This window comes from Ictalurus furcatus, chromosome 6 (genome assembly GCF_023375685.1).
Source record: "Ictalurus furcatus strain D&B chromosome 6, Billie_1.0, whole genome shotgun sequence".
NCBI lineage: Eukaryota > Metazoa > Chordata > Actinopteri > Siluriformes > Ictaluridae > Ictalurus > Ictalurus furcatus.
The window spans coordinates 3,263,431-3,287,500 of NC_071260.1; the positions used below are offsets into that span (position 1 = coordinate 3,263,431).

General features: G+C 42.1%; 1 protein-coding gene across 4 annotated transcripts in view; it reads right to left on the reverse strand.

The window, feature by feature from the left end:
- Positions 1-24,070, reverse strand: part of map2 (microtubule-associated protein 2) — a 133,058-nt gene that overhangs the window by 57,396 nt on the left and 51,592 nt on the right. For all 4 annotated transcript variants that reach the window (XM_053626229.1, XM_053626230.1, XM_053626228.1 and 1 more), the window contains one exon: positions 5,923-6,078. The gene's annotated coding sequence lies outside the window, so the exon portion shown is untranslated. The remainder of the gene's footprint in view (positions 1-5,922; positions 6,079-24,070) is intronic.

The following is a 24,070-nucleotide window of genomic DNA, read 5'->3' on the forward strand; positions in this document are numbered from 1 at the left end:
TGAGCCCTCAGACAAGGCTCGCGGTTTACACGTCAATCTACCTCTCCATCCTCACCTATGGTCATGAACGTTGGGTAATGACCGAAAGGATGAGATCGTGAGTGCAAGCGGTGGTAATGAGGTTTCTCCGAAGGGTTGCTGGACTCACTCTTAGGGATAGGGTGAGGAGTTCAGTAATCCGGATAAGCCTCGTCGCTGCTATTCGCTGCTTCTCCGGATCGAGAGGATGTTGAGGTGAGTTTGGGCATCTGGTAAGGATGCCACCTGGGAAGGTGCCTGTACAGCTCTACCGGACACGCCCCACTGGGCAGAGACCCCGTGGCCGACCCAGGACATGCTGGAGGGATTATATCTCCCAGGAACACCTGGTAATCCCCCAGGAGGAGCTGGAATCTGTCAATGGCGAAAGGGAGGTCTGGTCTGCCCTGCTTAGTATGCTGCCACCGCAACCCTCACCAAGACAAGTGGTGTAGAAAATGGATGGATGGTTGGAAATGGATAATTTCAATGCCTGCTCAGTCCGCTTTACACACGGTCTCTTAGCTGAGCGCTCCCTCTGACGCTTTCTCTCATACACGTGCACTCAACATGAGAGAAAGAGATAGGCTACACATGCCATGTAAAGAGAATTGACACACTAGATCTAAATAGTCTTCTTTCTTTATTGTACTGTGGATGCAAATGGATGCAAAAAAGTGAAAATTCCAGTCTGAGCAGAAAACGCTTGATAATTTTTTTGTTTTCCAGTGCAAAGAAAAGTCCAGTTCCTTGCAGACAAAAGATGGTGAATGCGGTGGCAAACCCAAGCCAAGCTTGTGAAATGTGGCAGAAAAGATTGTGCACTCTGAATCAAAAAGTGACATGGAAAAGCGAATGTTCCAGACTCAGTGGCTGTCGGACTTTGATCGGCTTTTGTATGATGAGGAGGAAGATGTGATTATATACAAGTACTGCAGTTGAAAACCTAGCTTAGCCGGTAAAACGGACTTTGTATCAGGGTCACGCAGTTTCAAATGTGAAAATCACAGTGCACTCAAACAGCAAACGACACGCAGCTTGTCCTGATAGTGTGATGGCTTCAAACAAAAAGGCGAAGCTTTGGTTCAGAGAAGCTTGTTCAATCTAGAAGTTGAACAGATCCCTGGGGAATGGAGATGCTTGAAAAGGTGAATGTCTAATGATCTTCATGGCAAGTCCCACCTGGACCTGTACCAGACACTGCTGCTGAAGCAGCCCTACAGAGATGAGATGCAAAACATTCTTCATCTTGTTCAGATTCTTCTTGTTCTGCCAATCAGCTTTGCCAACTGCGAAAGAGCCTTCAGTGCCCAAAAGAGTATAAAATCAGATGTCCGCAGCAGTCGCACATCCTCACGCCTTTCAGACCTGATCCTCATTGCAACTTCAGCAGTATGATCCATCATCAGCTGTGGAGAGGTGGCTGAAGTCAAGCCATGGAATAAAATAAAATATCATGTGCCACGAGTGTACCTTCTGCCATCATTTACGACATTTGAATGGCCATGTATTACGAAGCAATGCGATAACAGGAAATCAAAACTGACCTTATAAGGCCATGGGCATTGTTTCAACTCAGGACAGCTGGTATTTACTGTTATTGTCAAACGACTGTTTGATGCAGTACGCAACAGTGCTTCACCTTCGCGCAGTCGCTGAGAGTAGGCTAATGATTGAGAGGCAGGAATTTGGCTGATAGTTGCTGTAAGCCTTTTATAATCGACCAACTGGTGTGCGAGAAGGCAAGAATTACAAAGCGGGGTTAAAGCAATGCAAATATCGCACACATGTTGCAGTTTTAGACCGAAAGCACATCATGCCAGAGCCATATCACCCTGCAACTCTTCCCTGGTTTCCCACTGAAGCTAAGCAAGGTTGAGCCTGGCCAATACTTGGATGGCAGACCTCCAGGGGAAAACTAAGTTTGCTGCAGGAAGTGGTACTATGGAGTAATGCCCCAGTACTGTGATGGGGACACTATACTGTACAAAGTAGCACCGTCTTTCGGATGAGGCCTTAAAATGAGGTCCTGACTCTCTGTGCTCATTAAAAATTCCCCCATTGGCCCTTCTCTATCATGTCCCCCGAATAATCTCCATCCCTGAATTGGTTACATCACTCTCCTCTCCACCAATAACTGGTGTGTGGTGGGCGTTCTGGAGCACTATGACTGCAGTCGCATCATCCAGGTGGATTGTGTTATGTCAAAAGATTCATTTCTTTGGTTATAAATGTAAAACAATTATAATCCTGATAGTATTCCCATTTTTTACTCAATGTACCTGTAATCTGATTACATTGTTTTTTGACGTAACTGTAACGGATTACAGCTACCAGTTTTTTGCATCCTGATTACATAACACCGTTACATGTATTCCATTCCTCCCAAAGCCTGACTGGGACTGAGAGATATTAAGGCCACACCTCTTTCACTGGAACAGACAAAAGCCACACCTTCTTTACTTGGACTGACTTGCACAGAGGCTACACCCCCTTCACTGTGGCCTTACCTCTTTCATGGGGCTGAGATACAGAGGTCACGCCTCCTCCACTGGGACTCAGATACAGAGGCCACGCCTTCTTTTACACATATATAGAAAGTTAAGCTTGTATTAATACCAGGTTAATAAATTCTGTCTCTCTCTGGGTGTCTGACTCACTCTGTTGCCTCTATTGCTGCATTGCAGAGCTCTTAAATCACTGCAGGAAGCTGGGCCCCACACACACACACACACACACACACACATTCACACAGTGTGTTGGTGGCAGATATGGGACTGAAAAAGCGACAGCAGAGCAGCACAGAATCTACACAGAGACAGAGTGCCATCCACCGGGAACTCTGTATACAACCAGTGCTGCTTAATTAACAGTCCAGCACAATCCTACAGTACATAAACATCAGCCTTTAAAATGACCACTCATTTGGTTTGTTCACTGAAGTGTGAAAGCTCTTTCTGAGCCAAGGACCAGTCCAGAGAACAAATTCCAAGTCCTCTTAAAGACCAAGGTCTGGGGCTTACCGTAGTTCTTTAACATCAGGGTGTTCAAAATCCTTTCGCAGTGTATAGTGTATATACTGTTCAACAGTAATTCTTCAATGATAAGCGTCAGCTCAGCAAAACGTACAGTATTCGATGATTAACTGATGACTTTTGGGACTTTTAACATCTCTATTAAAAAACTTCCGCCGCATCTGACCTTTGACTGAAATGGAAGGAAGTGTGAGATCAGTCGTACATAATTGCTTGCAGGTATTGACGTCTATCTGGTGCTTGCGTGTGTTTGTGTGTGTGTGTGTGTGGGGGGGGGTATCCGTATTCAGATGCCATTGCAACCGCACATGAATGTCAGATTCTTTTAACCAGCCTGCATCGAGATGGATAACAGGCACGTAAACTGTGGGAGAATGAGCTAATTCTTGTTGAGTGAGTCAGGACGGTAATAAACAAGATGGCTTCTTTCTGTTAACACAAGCACATGTTTGTCACACTCCATATACTCATACGCTAAACATGTAATTGCGTACACACACACACACACACACACACACCGATGAGCTCCACTATCCAACCTCATTACTCTCACGTCAGTAACTTAAAACACTCAGGGGGTGTGCTATTATAGGAAAGGCATCAACAGTGGTGTCTGACATGTTGTATTTTCATGTTGTGGAACATTTACAAGTTCCTGTTATCACGTACTTTATAGCATCTATAAACAGTCACAGCCCGACATTTCCCCCCTCTCTTGTTCCTACAGAACCGATAACGTAGTAGAACGAGCGCATGATTATAAACCGGCAGATGATTTGTAGCTGCGCTGTTTTAGAAAATTAATCAACACCTTCTTTGTTCCCATGAACTTCTCATGAACAACTGATGACGCTGACAAAAACAAACAAACAAAAAAACACAAAAAAAACCCATGTGTGTGTGTGTGTGTGTGTGTGTGTGTGTGTGTGTGTGTGGCATTAGAATGAGCACACCTCTGCCCTCGAACCACTTCACCATGAATACAGCCATTAAACACTTTAGAGACTCAACACCCACCATCTGTTCCTGATAGATAGATAGACAGACAGACAGTTAGATAGATAGATAGATAGATAGATAGATAGATAGATAGATAGACAGACAGTTAGATAGATAAATAGATAGATAGATAGATAGATAGATAGATAGATACATAAATAGATAGATAGATAGATAGATAGATAAACAGACAGTTAGATAGATAGATAAATAGACAGATAGATAGATAGACAGACAGACAGTTAGATAGATAGATAGACAGACAGATAGATAGATAGATAGACAGACAGACAGTTAGATAGATAGATAGACAGACAGACAGACAGTTAGATAGATAGATAGATAGACAGACAGACAGATAGATAGATAGATAGACAGACAGTTAGATAGATAGACAGTTAGATAGATAGATAGATAGATAGACAGACAGACAGACAGTTAGATAGATAGATAGATAGATAGATAGACAGACAGGCAGACAGACAGATAGACAGATAGACAGATAGACAGACAGTTAGATAGATAGATAGATAGATAGACAGACAGACAGACAGATAGATAGATAGATAGACAGACAAACAGTTAGATAGATAAATAGATAGATACATAGATAGATAGATAGATAGATAGATAAAAAAAGAAGGAGATGCTGATGGTTGAACAAAGAGAAAGAAAGAAGCTGAGCTAGAGAGAAAGAGAGAGAGAGACACTGAGTGAAAGAGAAGAGCAGTTCCCGCGTCATGCTCATTCCCACGCATACAACCCACACACAGCTTTTAATGTTTCTAGAACCAGGCTCTCGCTCTCTCTCTCTCTCTCTCTCTCTCTCTCTCTCTCACACACACACACACACACACACACACACACACACACACTTGCATATTACCGTCGCTAAATAATACCATCTTCTGCTGCATTTTTTTGGTTAAAAATCTGTCATCCTCTTGGGTCTCTCACAGGAACAAATCTTCCAGCCATTGCTATTGTTTATACTAAAGCATTACTGAATCCTCAAATCTGGTTGGTCAGTGGGTATTGATTATTAATTATATAAATTTTAACAGCAGATCTGACTGCAAAATCACATGCTCTCGTTCTAATAGGTTACTGTTTCCATAGTTACATACTGTACAGTTATTTAACAAAGAAAAAGTGTCAAGTATAATCGTTGATATGGCGAAGTTTTCTGTAAAGAGAAACGCTAACATTGAAGAATTCGAAAAAAAGCTACAAAACGTTAAAGCTGTAACTTTAATTTTTCCGACATGGGAAAGTCTACAGTATAGTGTATTATTATTATTATTATTATTATTATTATTATTATTTATTCTTCAACTTTTTTTCCCATTTAACTTCAAGAGAAAGTGACTTGAAGACCATTTATAGCTGTTATAACATAAGAGAAAGTTTAGTGGATATTCCTCAACATTAAATGTAACTATAAATGGATAAAAAAAGCACAGTGCATTGTTCTTTAATAAATTGTAAATTGTTAATAAAGTGGAATCGCTTTAGTATACACTGCAAAAAATGACATCTTGAATGTAATCAAATTGATCTATTGTAATATTTCGTATTATAAGACTCCAATAAACTAAATAGAATATTATTCAACCTATTTCTAGACTCATTTCCAAACCTAAACTAATATTGTTCTATTCGCAGATCCTTTTGTTAATTTATTTCCAGGAATAAGCAAAATGATCTATCAACAGAATAAGAAACTTTAAAGCTTGAAATGTGTAAAAAAAAAAAAAAAAAACGGAGAGAAGAGAGGAGAGAAGCATTAAACACTGGGCCTCTAAAGCTCACGGCAATATGTGGACTAATCTAATTCTGGATTATTACACTCTGGGTGAAGGAGTTTTACCTGTCCAGATAGTGATGGCCTCCAGGTGACGATGGCGGCTGTGCGGTGTGTGTGTGTGTGTGTGTGTTTGGAGGCCTGTTTCTGCGCTGCGGAGTCACTTAGAGCGCCGACGTGACGGGGAAGAGAGCGAAGTGAGAGAAAAGCTCCAATTCACACCTGGAGTCAGGAGAGAGCAGAAAAAAAAGATGGGTCATTATTTTGACATACTAGAAGCTGTAAAAGGTAGAGTAGTGCAGCTGTGCATGTGTGTAAGGGACATAAGGGAATACACATCTAGTTTAGCCACATGATTGAGATATATATATATATATATATATATATATATATAGATAGATATATAGATATATACATATACACACACACACAAGACATCAGGTAATAAATAAAACCACACATAAAACGTCTTCCTTTATATACAAAGCAAAAAAACCCCTATATATATATATATATATATATATATATATATATATATATATATATATATATATATATATATGTGACATGAGTATACATCACTACAGCACACAGTACAGTCGCTAACGCTTTCTGCTGTTAATGCAACAGGAAGATGTTCTTTCAGGTTCTTCCCCGCTTCTCTTTTTGGCAGACTTCTCTTTATCTACAAAGGAAATGCTAGATCAGCGCAGAAGGCCATGCGCTTTGATTCCAGACATTGAGTACGATGCCAGTCAAAAGTTTTTCAACACTATATATTTTACTATTCGTGTCTAAATAACATCAAATACACTCACATTCACCGGGAGTCTTAACTGGAAGACGCTATATGGACAAAAGTATGTGGACGCCTGACCATCACAGCCATATGTGCTTCTTCCGCAAGGTCTTACCACAAAGTTGGAAGCGCAGAATTGTATAGAACGTCTTTATACGCTGTAGAATTACAATTTCCGGTCCACACCTGTTCAAGCACGACAATGCACAACTGTGCGAGCCTTCTGGTTTAGGCCACGCCTACTTCGGGTTTAAATCCGAATACAGATAAGGATTTTTGAGTCTTTGAGAGATACAGATAGTGCCATTGTACTGTACCCCTACTATAATTGTGACGGTTTTACCCTCAAAGTGTTCCTGTCTTTAATAAAACACTCATTTGGTGCCATAGTAGGATCTGAGAAAGAGCAGTTAATAATTCCAGAGAGATTTTGTGTTCCTTATTTAATCACTATTCTGTATCATTTTGTTTGGTGTGTGGCATTAATAATGATTAAACTGTAATGAAACATAGGAAACGTCCCGTTAAGGGCTAGTTCACCCGACACGCTGACATGGATAACCGTTAAGAGAAGCTAGCAGGGTATTTCCCAAATCTCCAAGTCTATCTGGGTCAGAGATCAGTTCCACACTGATCTACCATTGGGTTGCACTCAAACTGCCATGTAGATGCATTATTAACATTCTGTGCTAGAAATCAGAAAGATGTTAAGATAAAGTAAAGAATATATATGCAGGTCGTGGATGCACTCTCAGAAAATAAGGGTACTAAACTGTATGGCTGCGTATCGCTGGGGTGGTACTCTCAAGGGTACGTTTTTTTTTCTTTGTTCTACCGTCCACGCACTGCTTCTTATCAATGTGTATAAATACTTCTGTTTTGAATGAATAAACCAGAAGTCTCTGTGAACATTCACATGTGCCAGTGTGTGTGTTCATTCGGACTCTCCAGGCCTGAACTCTGCGGTAAACCACACTTTCTAGCTCATAGCAGCACAGAACTAAAAGTTAATAGAAGTAAATAATTGTAGAACAGGCTGACAAGGCTGGCGGAGGTCTGGAAAACGTAGTCTGAGATTTGGAGATTCCTGAGATAATCTCTGTTTTGGAACTCTAACAATTTGGTGTCAGAAGTGGGATACTCCGGGCCAGGGTAAGTGTTTTTCTTTCTTCCCTGGTGCGGTGTAATTCCGAACCCATAATTATAAATGAGAAATGAGTGATTGTCTGTCGAAAGGGCTGACGGAGATCTGAAGACATAATAATTATATTCCTGAGGTACTTGGAAATCTAACACGAGTTAAATTACACAATTGGACATTAAAGACCACTCTTGTACCTTTAATTATCCTTTAAAGGTTCACAACATACACTTTTTCAGGTAAAAGATACACATTAAAGGTACAAAAGATGATCCCGAGGTGACACTAGCCGAGTTCATGTTTGAGGAAGAGGGCGGATAGTGTCTTCCTCCAAGTGTGTTACGCTGCCCTGTGATGCAGAATGAGGAGCGGTTTGAAAAGATGCAGTTGGCTGGCTTCACGTGTCTCAGAGGAAGCACGTGTTAGCATTCACCCTTTCAGGGTCGTAACTGTCACGTGATAGGGAAGAGCTGGCTGGTGAGAGAGAAGTAGCTATTGACCAAATTGGGGAGAAAAATGGTGGGGTCGGAGGAAAAAAAGCTGTAACCTTGAAGATACCACCCCAGAAACAAACAATGGTACAGTTTAGTACCCTTTGGTCAGTTTGTTTCAACAATCTAATAAAATAACATGTTCTCGTTTAGGATTACGTTACCAATTGTTCACCTAGGCATTCTTATCTTGAGTTGCCATGGTTACACTAGTAGAACCTGGCAAGTATGGAATGGCCACACTATCTAACTAGCTAATCTAGTTTTCCTCATCGGCCAAATGATTGGTTTTCCCCAAAACAATTTACAATTGAGCGGATGAAGGTTAAGGGTGTTGCTCAAGGATCCAACAGTGGTAGCTTAGCAGTGTTGGGATTTGAGCTCACAACCTTCTGCTCAGCAGCCCATAGCTTGAACCTCTGAGCCACCACCACCACCTAGCTACAGAACCTTTGCAAAACCACCACTGGACATGCAAGGGTTCTTGATGTACAGTATTGTAGTGAAGGATTCTTAGCTTCCTAAAGGAACTCTTCCAGGAACCCCCTCTGATAGAATCCCTTCACAGAACAAAACAAACGAACCTGTAGAGTTTTAGGTGTGAGTTTTTATTCGAATAAGACTGTACTCATGGCGGAATGATTCAAAAACAATGTTTGCTCTTCACGGTCAATCTGTTTGTTTGTAGCGAAAGCACCGGCGCTGTTCTATTTGTGTACGTTAAACAACTGAAACACGTAGCAGCACGATGACGCACACACTCGCAAAAAGTACAAATATCTCACAGGGACCAAAATTCACAGCTTCTTTTTGTCCTCAGTGAGGAAAAAACAATTAAGCATACTATCACCCCTCAGTACCATTAGAAGTCGCCATTTGCATTTCATTCGCATTATACCGTGACCGTGGCAGAATTCCAGGAGACATGATCATAAAACGATCAGAATGAAGATCTTCATTTATTAGGACATGACAGGACATTTTGCGTGCTTGTCATGTGCAATAAACAGCACTCATGAGCATTTACTGCTCTTTTAAAAACGTATAAAAATGTGTTTCTTACACAGATTAGCAATGTGATGATGACGATTACTCCAAAATAAGTCAGAACCGCACGAGTATGCACTGCCTCCAGCCTTTTGCAGAGTAGCTTTGGCAAGATATTTGTGTCTGTGTGATTATTTCAACTCTTGACACCTTCTCATTTACAGTATTTTATCATAGTCTCATTTTGATCATTTTTTAAAAAATTGTCTCCTGCTTTTATGGTACAGTCCACATTATCTATCCTCTATGTCTTCAAAGCCGGAGGTCTAGACGGTGTTGAAAACCCCCGTCTTGGACACTTCTACTCAAGAGAATCGATTTAAACAGCCGCGTAACCCGATTCTGAATACTTTTCCAGTGTAAATACTCGCATAAGTTTTGGACTTCAGTCACCATTTTTAGAATACAGCCCTCTGTGCATATATACTGAACGACTACCTATTCACCAAATATGGTCACTGTACATATAATGGAGGTGTAGTGCTTATAGACGGTTGAGCCATCGTGCCCTGTCGATGGGGGCGGGGTCATCCTGATGAGTACCATCGTGATAGAAATGCATCATCGTAGGATAAAGGCGATCAGAAAAAGAAGGACTACAGTATTGATTTGCAGCGATGCTTCACTCTAAGGGGACAAGCATATAGTATGTAGGCATAAATAAATAAATGGGATAACAGGTCCACCATTTTCCTTTTTTTAATTCGTCACCCATTAATGTAGTGCACTACTCCTCCTAGATTTTTAGCATGAACTAATTCGTTCTGTAATGTGGCCTTTGACCCTTTGTTTGATTTTCATGACATTATTTACCACCAAATCGGTATTTCTTAGTAAAAGTATTAAAAGAAGTAAAGGACCCTTACAGTATGTGTTGGTGCATCTGTTCTGACTCTCTGAGGGCAGTTCAAGTTACACTGTAAAGGTAATTAAAGTAAAGACAAATGGAGGTCAAAGCGCAGTCAGGAGCCAAGACTGACCTCAGGGTCTGCAAACTACAAATCACACGGCCAAGTGCCGAGCTGTAGCGCTTCCTCCTGTGGCGCTTAAAATGGATGGCCACATTAATGTGGAGCCCTGAAACGTCTACTGCGTGAAGTTCGCTGTAAATCCAAGCTGTAATTTGTCCATTCACAGTGGCCTGCCGTTATAGAACGTATAACTAACGAAATATTTTATGGGGTTCCTCAGCCTCATGGGTGTAAACACCTTTATACCAAAGACAGTCTAACATATAGGACAGAAAAGAGTCCATGTGGAATCCTTTCGAAGGAGGAACTCATCATAGGGTTCCTCCATAAAACCTTTAATGGTTCCCCCAAAGGGATAACCTGAAAAAGTCTTTAGGGTGTAGTTATTACTACATCCATGGATAGTTCTCCATCAATACTAATACAATACAATACAAACACTGTGTGAGTTACAAAGTCTTACTGATTCACAGCTCAAATCTTAACATTTCACATTACACTCCCGAAGAACCTTTGAAGAGGTTTATTTTTTTAACTTTATTTGCTAAAAGTACACAATGAGCAGGTGTACCAGTCTAGTAACTATTAAAGCTTTAAATATACACGTTTCTAGGTAAAGGATGCCACCCCAGCCACAATCCATCCATCCATCCATCCATCTTCTATACCGCTTATCCTTTTCAGGGTCACGGGGAATCTGGAGCCTATCCCAGGGAGCATCGGGCACGAGGCGGGGTACACCCTGGACAGGGTGCCAATCCATCGCAGGGCACAATCACATACACACTCACAGACCCATTCATACACTACGGACACTTTGGACACGCCAATCAGCCTACCATGCATGTCTTTGGACTGGGGGAGGAAACCGGAGTACCCGGAGGAAACATGCAAACTCCGCAGACAAGGGCCACGGTGGGAATTGAACCCCCGACCCTGGAGGTGTGAGGCGAACGTGCTCACCACTAAGACACCGTGCGCCCCCCAGCCACAATAAATGGTACCTTTTTTTTTAGTACGTGTGTATAGTATTTGTTGCTACCAAAATCTTCTCTACAATCATAACATCCAGCAGTACGAATCCTTTCGGGTTACTTTATTTGTCAGTTTTGTGGGGATAGTTGGTGCCCTTAGCTCTGGTCGAGCCCGGTGGATCACTGGTGCCAAAAGTGAACCGATTTTTACCACCAACTACTGACGAGGAGTCAGAAGAGCAGTTAGTTTAGCCTGAGAGACCTGCTGGAGAGAAGATCACTGAAGAGTGTTTTCATCTCTTTTTTTTCCTTTTCTCTCTCTCTCTCTCTCTCTCTCTCTCTGCCTCAGGAGACATGAGCTGGAAAACACAACATTTTCTCTCCACTCAAAACAAGCGCCTTTAGACACATCAAGTTCTCCACCGTGACTCATCGACCACACATAACCTCCTCACTCTCAAAACACACGCACACACACTGTAACTAATCCACACACCAAAAAGCTAATAAGAAAACACACAAATATGCATAACCTGCACACACACACACACACAAACCCAAAACACATAACGTACAGTATTTAATCCACACACACGTTAACAGTTTAATAAGAAGAAATAAAACCTCATGAGCACATCGTCATGTGACCGTGAAAACATGGACCATGGACCTCTCATACTGAGAACATATCATTTCATTCAGTCTATCATACATAGATAGATAGATAGATAGATATCTGTACCTGTATCCATACATGGATTTAAATTGGAAGTGGGTGTGGCTTAAACTGGAACCCTAAATGAATCCTACTACTACACACTCCAAAACAAGTGAAAACACTGGAAATGAAACTCTGACAGTTCCTCAACCTCAGCTACATCACTCCAGTTCATAATTGATCTCGACTGGAGACGTACACGGGACGGTCACCCAGTCATTTTTGTTTGCACCTGTCTGTGATATTTTCAAACAAATTTAATTGGTTGTAGTTTTCTAGTAGGCTAATTTAAACCACAGCAACCCTGACCAGGCAGTTACTAAGGATGCATGCAAGGTCACGTTAATGATTGTGGCCTTTGTTTATCCCTCAAGTTTCATATCTGACCGCTTGCTCGCACCTGAATGAAAGTAAAATGATTTGTCCCTGCGTCTCGGAAAAACGTTCGCTTTTTTCGTAAACTTTTCTAAAAAAAATAAATAAATAAATTCAATAGTGCACCTCCTATTTGTATCTGTTTAGAACATGTCATCTGTCCGTTCTGAATAATGTATATATAATTGGTAACATCCCTAACACACACACACACACACACACACACACACAGACACAGAGCAGTAAGGCGTACTACAGGAAGGTCTGGAAAAGCTCAGTGGCGTTCTCCAGCCTGCGATCTCTGCTGCGGTCTCCTTTCTGTCTCTTCAGGATGTCATTATGGGATTCTGGAGGAACTCTGCTGCATCTAAATTAGCCTCGGCGGTCAGTGAGCCTCGTTCCTGAGGCGTCCCGGTCTCTCACACACACACACACACACACACACACACACACACATGCAGGCTCGCATAGAGACAGCTGAAAGACCACCATGCTTAAACGGAAACAGCATGCTTACAGCAGGAGAGTTTTCGCTCTTTTTACAGCGCTGAGTTTTACAGCTCAATGAGAGCAAGAGAGAGAGAGAGAGAGAGAGAGAGAGAGAGAGAGAGAGAGAAGAGAGAGAGAGAGAGAGAGAGAAAAGAGATAGCGAGAGAAGAGGAGAGAGAGACAGAGAGAGGGAGAGAGAGAAAAGAGATAGCGAGAGAAGAGGAGAGAGAGAGAGAGGGAGAGAAGAGAGAGAGGGAGAGAGAGAGAAAAGAGATAGCGAGAGAAGTGGAGAGAGAGAGAGAGGGAGAGAAGAGAGAGAGGGAGAGAGAGAGAAAAGAGATAGCGAGAGAAGTGGAGAGAGAGAGAGAGGGAGAGAAGAGAGAGAGGGAGAGAGAGAGAAAAGAGATAGCGAGAGAAGAGGAGAGAGAGAGAGAGAGAGAGAGAGAGAGAAAAGAGATAGCGAGAGAAGAGGAGAGAGAGATAAAGAGAGAGAGAGAGAGAGTGGGCTGCTGAGAATTACAGTCGTCATATCTGATCTGTTTTTGCGGGAGAGTAAGCAGATGGTGTTAAGTATGCTCATGCTGAACTGTGAGCCCATCATGCTACGGTGACGAGAGAGCAACCAAAATATAGACTAACACTCACACTGCTACCAAAATCACCGTATGTGCCGGGCCACGATCTGTCACTCTCTCTCTCTCTCTCTCTCTCTCACCATTTCTTTCCTTTCCTTCTTGTTTCATCTCTTTCCTTTCCTCTCCTTTTCATCCCTTTCCTCTCATTTCTTTCCTCTCCTTTTCTTCCCTTTCCTTTCCTCTCCTTTTCATCCCTTTCCTCTCATTTCTTTCCTCTCCTTTTCTTCCCTTTCCTTTCCTCTCCTTTTCATCCCTTTTCTCTCATTTCTTTCCTCTCCTTTTCTTCCCTTTCCTTTCCTCTCCTTTTCATCCCTTTCCTCTCATTTCTTTCCTCTCCTTTTCTTCCCTTTCCTTTCCTCTCCTTTTCATCCCTTTTCTCTCATTTCTTTCTTCTCCTTTTCTTCCCTTTCATTTCCTCTCCTTTTCTTCCCTTTCATTTCCTCTCCTTTTCATCCCTTTCATTTCCTCTCCTTTTCTTCCCTTTCATTTCCTCTCCTTTTCTCCACTATCCTTTCCTTTCCATCCCTCTCCTTTCCTTTTCATCCCTTTCCTTTCCTCTCCTTTCCTTTTCATTCCTCTCCTCTCCTTTCCTTTTCATCCCTTTCCTTTCCTTTCCTTTTCATCTCCTTTCCTTTTCATTCCTTTCCTTTCCTCTCCTTTTCATCCCTTTCCTTTCCTCTCCTTTCCTTTTCATTCCTTTCCTTTCCTCTCCTTTTCATCCCTTTCCTCTCCTTTCCTTTCCTTTCCTTTTCATCTCTTTCCTTTCCTCTCCTTTCCTTTTCATCTCTTTCCTTTCCTCTCCTTTCCTTTTCATTCCTTTCCTTTCCTCTCCTTTTCATCCCTTTCCTCTCCTTTCCTTTCCTTTTCACCCCTTTGCTTTTCATCCCTTTCCATTCCTTTACATCCCTTTCCTTCCCTTTCTTCTACTTTTCTCCCCTTTCCTCTCCTTTCCTTTACATCCCTTTCCTTCCCTTCCTTCTACTTTTCTCCCCTTTCCTTTGCTTTCCTTTCCTTCACTTTTTTTCAAATTCAAAGCACTTCACTGGCATGATTGTTTACGTACAATATAGCCAAAGCATTATATCAATGTACATAAGAAAGGAGAATTTAATAAATAATCCTAAAAAATAATGACAAAAATAAGTAAATAAAAAAATATATAACTAAAAAATATAGTGACAAAATGCAAAGTGTCCGTGTAGGACAAAAGCGCAGAGGTTACAATAATTATGTACATTAAAGCCATAAAATGAAATGAAGTACAGTGAGGTCAATTTTAACTAGAGCGTGTTTAACTCCTCCCTTTCCTCTCCTTTATTTTCCTTCACTTTCATCCCTTTCCTCTCATTTATTTTCCTTCACTTTCATCCCTTTCCTCTCATTTATTTTCCTTCACTTTCATCCCTTTCCTCTCATTTATTTTCCTTCACTTTCATCCCTTTCCTCTCCTTTATTTTCCTTCACATTCATCCCTTTCCTCTCCTTTATTTTCCTTCACTTTCATCCCTTTCCTCTCCTTTATTTTCCTTCACTTTCATCCCTTTCCTCTCCTTTATTTTCCTTCACTTTCATCCCTTTCCTCTCATTTATTTTCCTTCACTTTCATCCCTTTCCTCTCCTTTATTTTCCTTCACTTTCATCCCTTTCCTCTCCTTTATTTTCCTTCACATTCATCCCTTTCCTCTCCTTTATTTTCCTTCACTTTCATCCCTTTCCTCTCCTTTATTTTCCTTCACTTTTAATTCATGTTCCTTCCTTCACTTTTCATCCCTTTCCTCTCCTTTATTTTCCTTCACTTTTAATTCATGTTCCTTCCTTCACTTTTCATCCCTTTCCTCTCCTTTATTTTCCTTCACTTTCATCCCTTTCCTCTCTTTTATTTTCCTTCACTTTTCATCCCTTTCCTCTCTTTTATTTTCCTTCACTTTTCATCCCTTTCCTCTCTTTTATTTTCCTTCACTTTTCATCCCTTTCTTCTCCTTTCCTTCACTTTTCATCCTTTTCCTTTTCTCTCCTTGACTAAGATTCAAATTAAAGTCCTCTGGCATTTTTAAAGCTCAACTCAAAACATACGTTTTTAAACTTGCATTTGACTGTTGATGTCTACTTTTATTATTATTATTATTATTATTATTATTATTATTATTATTATTAAATCACTAACTTCTCTGGCCTCAGGACATCAAAGCACGCCGTCATCTGAGGAAGAGAAGGAGAGGGTTAAGTGGTTTTGGGTGTGTTAAAGAGAGGGTTAAGTGGTTTTGGGGTGTGTTAAGGAGAGGGTTAAGTGGTTTTGGGTGTGTTAAGGAGAGGGTTAAGTGGTTTTGGGTGTGTTAAAGAGAGGGTTAAGTGGTTTTGGGTGTGTTAAGGAGAGGGTTAAGTGGTTTTGGGTGTGTTAAGGAGAGAGTTAAGTGGTTTTGGGTGTGTTAAGGAGAGGGTTAAGTGGTTTGGGGTGTGTTAAGGAGAGGGTTAAGTGGTTTTGGGGTGTGTTAAGGAGAGGGTTAAGTGGTTTTGGGTGTGTTAAGGAGAGGGTTAAGTGGTTTTGGGTGTGTTAAGGAGAGGGTTAAGTGGTTTTGGGTGTGTTAAGGAGAGGGTTAAGTGGTTTTGGGTGTGTTAAAGAGAGGGTTAAGTGGTTTTGGGTGTGTTAAAGAGAGGGTTAAGTGGTTTTGGGGTGTGTTAAGGAGAGGGTTAAGTGGTTTTGGGTGTGTTAAGGAGAGGGTTAAGTGGTTTTGGGTGTGTTAAAGAGAGGGTTAAGTGGTTTTGGGGTGTGTTAAGGAGAGGGTTAAGTGGTTTTGGGTGTGTTAAGGAGAGGGTTAAGTGGTTTTGGGTGTGTTAAGGAGAGGGTTAAGTGGTTTTGGGGTGTGTTAAGGAGAGGGTTAAGTGGTTTTGGGTGTGTTAAGGAGAGGGTTAAGTGGTTTTGGGTGTGTTAAAGAGAGGGTTAAGTGGTTTTGGGTGTGTTAAGGAGAGAGTTAAGTGGTTTTGGGTGTGTTAAAGAGAGGGTTAAGTGGTTTTGGGTGTGTTAAGGAGAGGGTTAAGTGGTTTTGGGTGTGTTAAAGAGAGGGTTAAGTGGTTTTGGGTGTGTTAAGGAGAGGGTTAAGTGGTTTTGGGTGTGTTAAAGAGAGGGTTAAGTGGTTTTGGGTGTGTTAAGGAGAGAGTTAAGTGGTTTTGGGGTGTGTTAAGGAGAGGGTTAAGTGGTTTTGGGTGTGTTAAGGAGAGAGTTAAGTGGTTTTGGGTGTGTTAAAGAGAGGGTTAAGTGGTTTTGGGTGTGTTAAAGAGAGAGTTAAGTGGTTTTGGGTGTGTTAAAGAGAGGGTTAAGTGGTTTTGGGTGTGTTAAAGAGAGAGTTAAGTGGTTTTGGGTGTGTTAAAGAGAGGGTTAAGTGGTTTTGGGTGTGTTAAAGAGAGGGTTAAGTGGTTTTGGGTGTGTTAAAGAGAGGGTTAAGTGGTTTTGGGTGTGTTAAGGAGAGAGTTAAGTGGTTTTGGGTGTGTTAAGGAGAGGGTTAAGTGGTTTTGGGTGTGTTAAGGAGAGAGTTAAGTGGTTTTGGGTGTGTTAAGGAGAGGGTTAAGTGGTTTTGGGTGTGTTAAGGAGAGAGTTAAGTGGTTTTGGGTGTGTTAAAGAGAGGGTTAAGTGGTTTTGGGTGTGTTAAGGAGAGGGTTAAGTGGTTTTGGGTGTGTTAAAGAGAGGGTTAAGTGGTTTTGGGTGTGTTAAGGAGAGGGTTAAGTGGTTTTGGGTGTGTTAAAGAGAGGGTTAAGTGGTTTTGGGTGTGTTAAGGAGAGAGTTAAGTGGTTTTGGGGTGTGTTAAGGAGAGGGTTAAGTGGTTTTGGGTGTGTTAAGGAGAGAGTTAAGTGGTTTTGGGTGTGTTAAAGAGAGGGTTAAGTGGTTTTGGGTGTGTTAAAGAGAGAGTTAAGTGGTTTTGGGTGTGTTAAAGAGAGGGTTAAGTGGTTTTGGGTGTGTTAAAGAGAGAGTTAAGTGGTTTTGGGTGTGTTAAAGAGAGGGTTAAGTGGTTTTGGGTGTGTTAAAGAGAGGGTTAAGTGGTTTTGGGTGTGTTAAAGAGAGAGTTAAGTGGTTTTGGGGTGTGTTAAGGAGAGGGTTAAGTGGTTTTGGGTGTGTTAAAGAGAGGGTTAAGTGGTTTTGGGTGTGTTAAAGAGAGAGTTAAGTGGTTTTGGGTGTGTTAAGGAGAGGGTTAAGTGGTTTTGGGTGTGTTAAAGAGAGGGTTAAGTGGTTTTGGGTGTGTTAAGGAGAGGGTTAAGTGGTTTTGGGTGTGTTAAAGAGAGGGTTAAGTGGTTTTGGGTGTGTTAAGGAGAGGGTTAAGTGGTTTTGGGTGTGTTAAAGAGAGGGTTAAGTGGTTTTGGGTGTGTTAAGGAGAGGGTTAAGTGGTTTTGGGTGTGTTAAGGAGAGGGTTAAGTGGTTTTGGGTGTGTTAAAGAGAGGGTTAAGTGGTTTTGGGTGTGTTAAGGAGAGGGTTAAGTGGTTTTGGGTGTGTTAAAGAGAGGGTTAAGTGGTTTTGGGTGTGTTAAGGAGAGGGTTAAGTGGTTTTGGGTGTGTTAAAGAGAGGGTTAAGTGGTTTTGGGGTGTGTTAAGGAGAGGGTTAAGTGGTTTTGGGTGTGTTAAGGAGAGGGTTAAGTGGTTTTGGGTGTGTTAAGGAGAGGGTTAAGTGGTTTTGGGTGTGTTAAAGAGAGAGTTAAGTGGTTTTGGGTGTGTTAAAGAGAGGGTTAAGTGGTTTTGGGTGTGTTAAGGAGAGGGTTAAGTGGTTTTGGGGTGTGTTAAGGAGAGGGTTAAGTGGTTTTGGGTGTGTTAAGGAGAGGGTTAAGTGGTTTTGGGTGTGTTAAGGAGAGGGTTAAGTGGTTTTGGGTGTGTTAAAGAGAGAGTTAAGTGGTTTTGGGTGTGTTAAAGAGAGAGTTAAGTGGTTTTGGGTGTGTTAAAGAGAGGGTTAAGTGGTTTTGGGTGTGTTAAGGAGAGGGTTAAGTGGTTTTGGGGTGTGTTAAAGAGAGAGTTAAGTGGTTTTGGGGTGTGTTAAAGAGAGAGTTAAGTGGTTTTGGGTGTGTTAAAGAGAGGGTTAAGTGGTTTTGGGTGTGTTAAGGAGAGGGTTAAGTGGTTTTGGGGTGTGTTACAGCACCACTGCTCTGTCCTTGTGTGCCAGCCTCTATCTGATCAGAGATTAGAGTCAACAGAAAACAGGCAGCTCTGATCTACAGCCCAGAGACACGCCTTAATCCACTGCTTTCTCTCTTTTCTCACAGTCTGATTCTCTCCTGCTCTCCATTCAGAACAATCTAAAGATCTGTTCTTCCTCACAGCCTGAATCTTTCTCTCGATCACCTTTTGTGGGGCTTTAACCATCTCTTTCCTTTCTTTATCTTTCTCTCAGTTTCCCTTCCTTCTGTTTCATTTCCTACATTTTTCATCCCATTCCTTTCCATCTGTTCCTTTCCTTTCTTTTCCAATTATTTCCTTTCATTTATTTCCCCTTATCCTCATTTCCTTTCCTTCCCTTATCCCCATTTCCTTTCCTTTCCTTATCCCCATTTCCTTTCCTTCCTTATCCCCATTTCCTTTCCTTCCCTTATCCCCATTTCCTTTCCTTCCTTAACCCCATTTCCTTTCCTTCACTTATCCCCATTTCCTTTCCTTCCTTATCCCCATTTCCTTTCCTTCCTTATCCCCATTTCCTTTCCTTCCCTTATCCCCATTTCCTTTCCTTCCTTATCCCCATTTCCTTTCTTTCCCTTATCTCCATTTCCTTTCCTTCCCTTATCCCCATTTCTGTTCCTTCCCTTATCCCAATTTCCTTTACATTCATTTCCTTTCCCCCTGTTTCCTTTCCTTTCTTTTCCATTTATTTCCCCTTATCCTCATTTCCTTTCCTTCCTTATCCCCATTTCCTTTCCTTCCCTTATCCCCATTTCCTTTCTTTCCCTTATCCCATTTCCTTTCCTTCCCTTATCTCCATTTCCTTTCCTTCCTTATCCCCATTTCCTTTCCTTCCCTTATCCCCATTTCCTTTCCTTCCTTATCCCCATTTCCTTTCCTTCCCTTATCCCCATTTCTGTTCCTTCCCTTATCCCAATTTCCTTTACATTCATTTCCTTTCCCCCATTTCCTTTCCTTTCTTTTCCATTTATTTCCCCTTATCCTCATTTCCTTTCCTTATCCTCATTTCCTTTCCTTCCTTATCCCCATTTCCTTTCTTTCCCTTATCCCCATTTCCTTTCCTTCCCTTATCCCCATTTCCTTTCTTTCCCTTATCCCCATTTCCTTTCCTTTCCTTATCCCCATTTCCTTTCCTTCCCTTATCCCCATTTCCTTTCCTTCCTTATCCCCATTTCCTTTCCTTCCCTTATCCCCATTTCCTTTCTTTCCCTTATCCCATTTCCTTTCCTTTCCTTATCCCCATTTCCTTTCCTTCCCTTATCCCCATTTCCTTTCCTTCCTTATCCCCATTTCCTTTCCTTCCCTTATCCCCATTTCCTTTCTTTCCCTTATCCCATTTCCTTTCCTTTCCTTATCCCCATTTCTGTTCCTTCCCTTATCCCCATTTCCTTTACATTCATTTCCTTTCCCCCTGTTTCCTTTCCTTTCTTTTCCATTTATTTCCCCTTATCCCCATTTCCTTTCCTTCCCTTATCCATATTTCCTTTACTTCCCTTTTCCCCATTTTCTTTTCTTTCCTTCCTTCATCCCAATTTCCTTTACTTTCATTTCCTTTCCCCCTGTTTCCTTTCCTTTCTTTACATCCATTACTTCCCTTTTCATTCCTTTCCTTTCTCTCTTTTTCCTCTCCTGTCCAGCAGCATGAACGTTTCGGTCTGTCTCTCTCCATGACTCCTTGAATATTTTTCTTTCTTTTGTCCCCCGTCTGTCTCTCCCTCTGCCTCTCTACATCCTACCAGTTTCTGCCTCAGTAGTCTGAATCTACCTCTCTTTTTTAAGAAACTCACAGCTCTCTCTCTTCGTACCCAAGCTGCCACAATCTCTCTCTCTCTCTCTCTCTCTCCATGCACATGATTATCCCTCTATTTGTCTGTCTGTCAGTCTTCCTACTGGTTTGTATATTGATCCGTCTCTGTGTCTCTGTATGTCTAATGTCTGTCTGTCATTACTTGACCAAAATGATGTGTTAGTCGGACGCCGTGATTCATCCAAAGCCGCACACTAGTCCATCTGGAGCGTCTGATTTCGGTCAGAACAATCAGAACATGTCTCTGGTATTCAGCGTTCAGTGGTATTTCAGAACTGCCAATATCTCAATAACATTGTTTAAACAATGTAGCGCACAGCCGCACTGCCTGTGTGTCTCTGCTTCACTTCATCTGCATTACATCATCGCTCTCCTGCTGCAGCAGCATCTCTGGACGAGTCAGTCGACCCCCAACCCTCCCTCAGTGCTGCTCACACACATACACATACACACACACATATACACATACATACATACACACACATACACAAACATACACACATGCACACACATACACACACACATATACACACACACACATACATACACAGTACATCACAAAAGTGAGTACACCCCTCACATTTTTGTAAATATTTGATTATATCTTTTCATGTGACAACACTGAAGAAATGACACTCTGCTACAATGTAAAGTAGTGAGTGTACAGCTTGTGTAACAGTGTACATTTGCTGTCCCCTCAAAATAACTCAACACACAGCCATTAATGTCTAAACCGCTGCCAACAAAAGTGAGTACACCCCTAAGTGAAAACGTCCAAATTGGGCCCGATTAGCCATTTTCCCTCCCCGGTGTCATGTGACTTGTTAGTGTTACAAGGTCTCAGGTGTGAATGGGGAGCAGGTGTGTTAAATTTGGTGTCATCGCTCTCACACTCCCTCATACTGGTCACTGGAAGTTCGACATGGCACCTCATGGCAAAGAACTCTCTGAGGATCTGAAGAAAAGAATTGTTGCTCTACATAAAGATGGCCTAGGCTATAAGAAGATTGCCGAGACCCTGACACTGAGCTGCAGCACGGTGGCCAAGACCATACAGCGGTTTAACAGGACAGGTTCCAGTCAGAACAGGCCTCGCCATGGTCCACCAAAGGAGTTGAGTGCACGTGCTCAGCGTCACATCCAGAGGTTGTGTTTGGGAAATAGACGTATGAGTGCTGCCAGCATTGCTGCAGAGGTTGAAGGGGTGGGGGATCAGCCTGTCAGTGCTCAGACCATACGCCACACACTGCATCAGATTGGTCTGCATGGCTGTCGTCCCAGAAGGAAGCCTCTTCTAAAGATGATGCACAAGAAAGCCTGCAAACAGTTTGCTGAAGACAAGCAGACTAAGGACATGGATTACTGGAACCATGTCCTGTGGTCTGATGAGACCAAGATAAACTTATTCGGTTCAGATGGTGTCAAGCGTGTGTGGCGGCAACCAGGTGAGAAGTACAGAGACAAGTGTGTCTTGCCTACAGTCAAGCATGGTGGTGGGAGTGTCATGGTCTGGGGCTGCATGAGTGCTGCCGGCACTGGGGAGCTACAGTTCATTGAGGGAACCATGAACGCCAACATGTAGTGTGACATACTGAAGCAGAGCATGATCCCCTCCCTTCGGAGACTGGGCCGCAGGACGGTATTCCAGCATGATAACGACCCCAAACACACCTCCAAGACGACCACTGCCTCGCTAAAGAAGCTGAAGGTGATGGACTAAACCCTATTGAGCATCTGTGGGGCATCCTCAAACGGAAGGTGGAGGAGCACAAGGTCTCTAACATCCACCAGCTCCGTGATGTCGTCATGGAGGAGTGGAAGAGGACTCCAGTGGCAACCTGTGAAGCTCTGGTGAACTCCATGCCCAAGAGGGTTGAGACAGTGCTGGAAAATATTGGTAGCCACACAAAATATTGACACTTTGGGCCCAATTTGGACATTTTCACTTAGGGGTGTACTCACTTTTGTGAGATACTGTATGTATATATATATATATATATATATATATATATATATATATATATATATATATATATATATATATATACACACACACACACACACATACACACATTTACACACACACACATACACATACACACTGACACATACACACACACACACACACTCGTGCGTACGCGGATGCGCACACACATACGCACACACACACACACCTACACACACATAGACACACATACAGACACACACACATACTCATACACACACGCGCACACATGCGCACACATACACATACACACCTACACACACATAGACACACATACACACATACGTACATGCGCACACACGTGCACACACACGCACACACACGCACACACACGCACACACACACACACACACATTCACAATAACACAAAACTCGGTCGATTTATCAATCACGTTATGTGATGATGCAGGATATACCCTGCGTTCAAACAGAGGTGTGTGTTCAGCATGCTCATGCAGAGTGACGGCTCTCTCTCCTGGCACAGAGTTTGGTTTTTCATTTCCCGGTAATAATAAAGGCGAGAGAGTAATCCCCACCATCAGTACACCGCTCGTGTGCTTGCTAACTAAACCCTCAGCCTCATCCCCAGCTAAATAACAGCAAGGAGTTCTTCAGCGTCCATGGTTTCCAGTTGCCTAGCAACAGCGCTCTCATGACTGTAACCAGCCGAACTGGAAGTGTACCGTCTGTGTGGCTACCTGTGTATGAAGCACAGACTCACGAGTTCACCGTAAACAGCTGACGGTGACGTTTAAAGGCTCGACTCTGTGTCGGCCATTTCATAAGCGACGGAATTGTGTCGAAATATTTCAGCTAGAAAAATCTCAAGAAGAAAACACATTCTAACTTCCCTGAAACAATTCTCCAGGTTCTTCCTGTCTCCCGAAATCATATCAGTAGGTGAACTGGCTATGCTACACTGCCCCTAGTGGTGTGTGTGTGTGTGTGCATGATGTGAAGGACTGCCATCCCATTCAAAGTGTATTCCTGTCTCACACCCAGTATTCCCGGGATACACTCCGGACTCATTTACTGTGTTACAGGAGCCACATCAAATTCTCTCTCTTTCTCTCTCTCTCTCTCTCCCTTCTATTCATTCTCTTCTCTAATTTTTTTTCCTTTCTTTCCCCCTCTCTCTTCTTGTCAATTGCTTCTGTCTATCATTTGTTCTCTCTCTCGCTCTCTATCTCTGTTTTCCTCTCCTTCTTTCTATTATTTTTTATTTCTTTCACGCTTATTCTCCCTCTCTCCTGCTTCTGTCGAGCAACTGTTCACTCACCACGTCTCTCTGCCTCTTTTCGATTTATTTGTCTTTATTTCTCTTTCTTTCTTTCTTTCTTTCTTCCCCCTCCCTCTCTCCATCATTTGTTCTATCTCTTTATATACCTGTTTGTTTGTTTATTTGTTTATCTGTTTATCATACTTCCTTCTATCAACTGTTCGCTCGATACCACCTCTCTCGTGTTCTTTTTGATTTGTTTGGTTTCTTCATTTCTTTGTAGCTTTCTCTCTTTCTCTCTTTCTTTTCCTCCCCTTGCCAACTGCTTACGTCCATCGTTTGAACTCTCTCCATTTATTTATTCATCTATTTATTTGTTTGTTTTTTCTTATTAT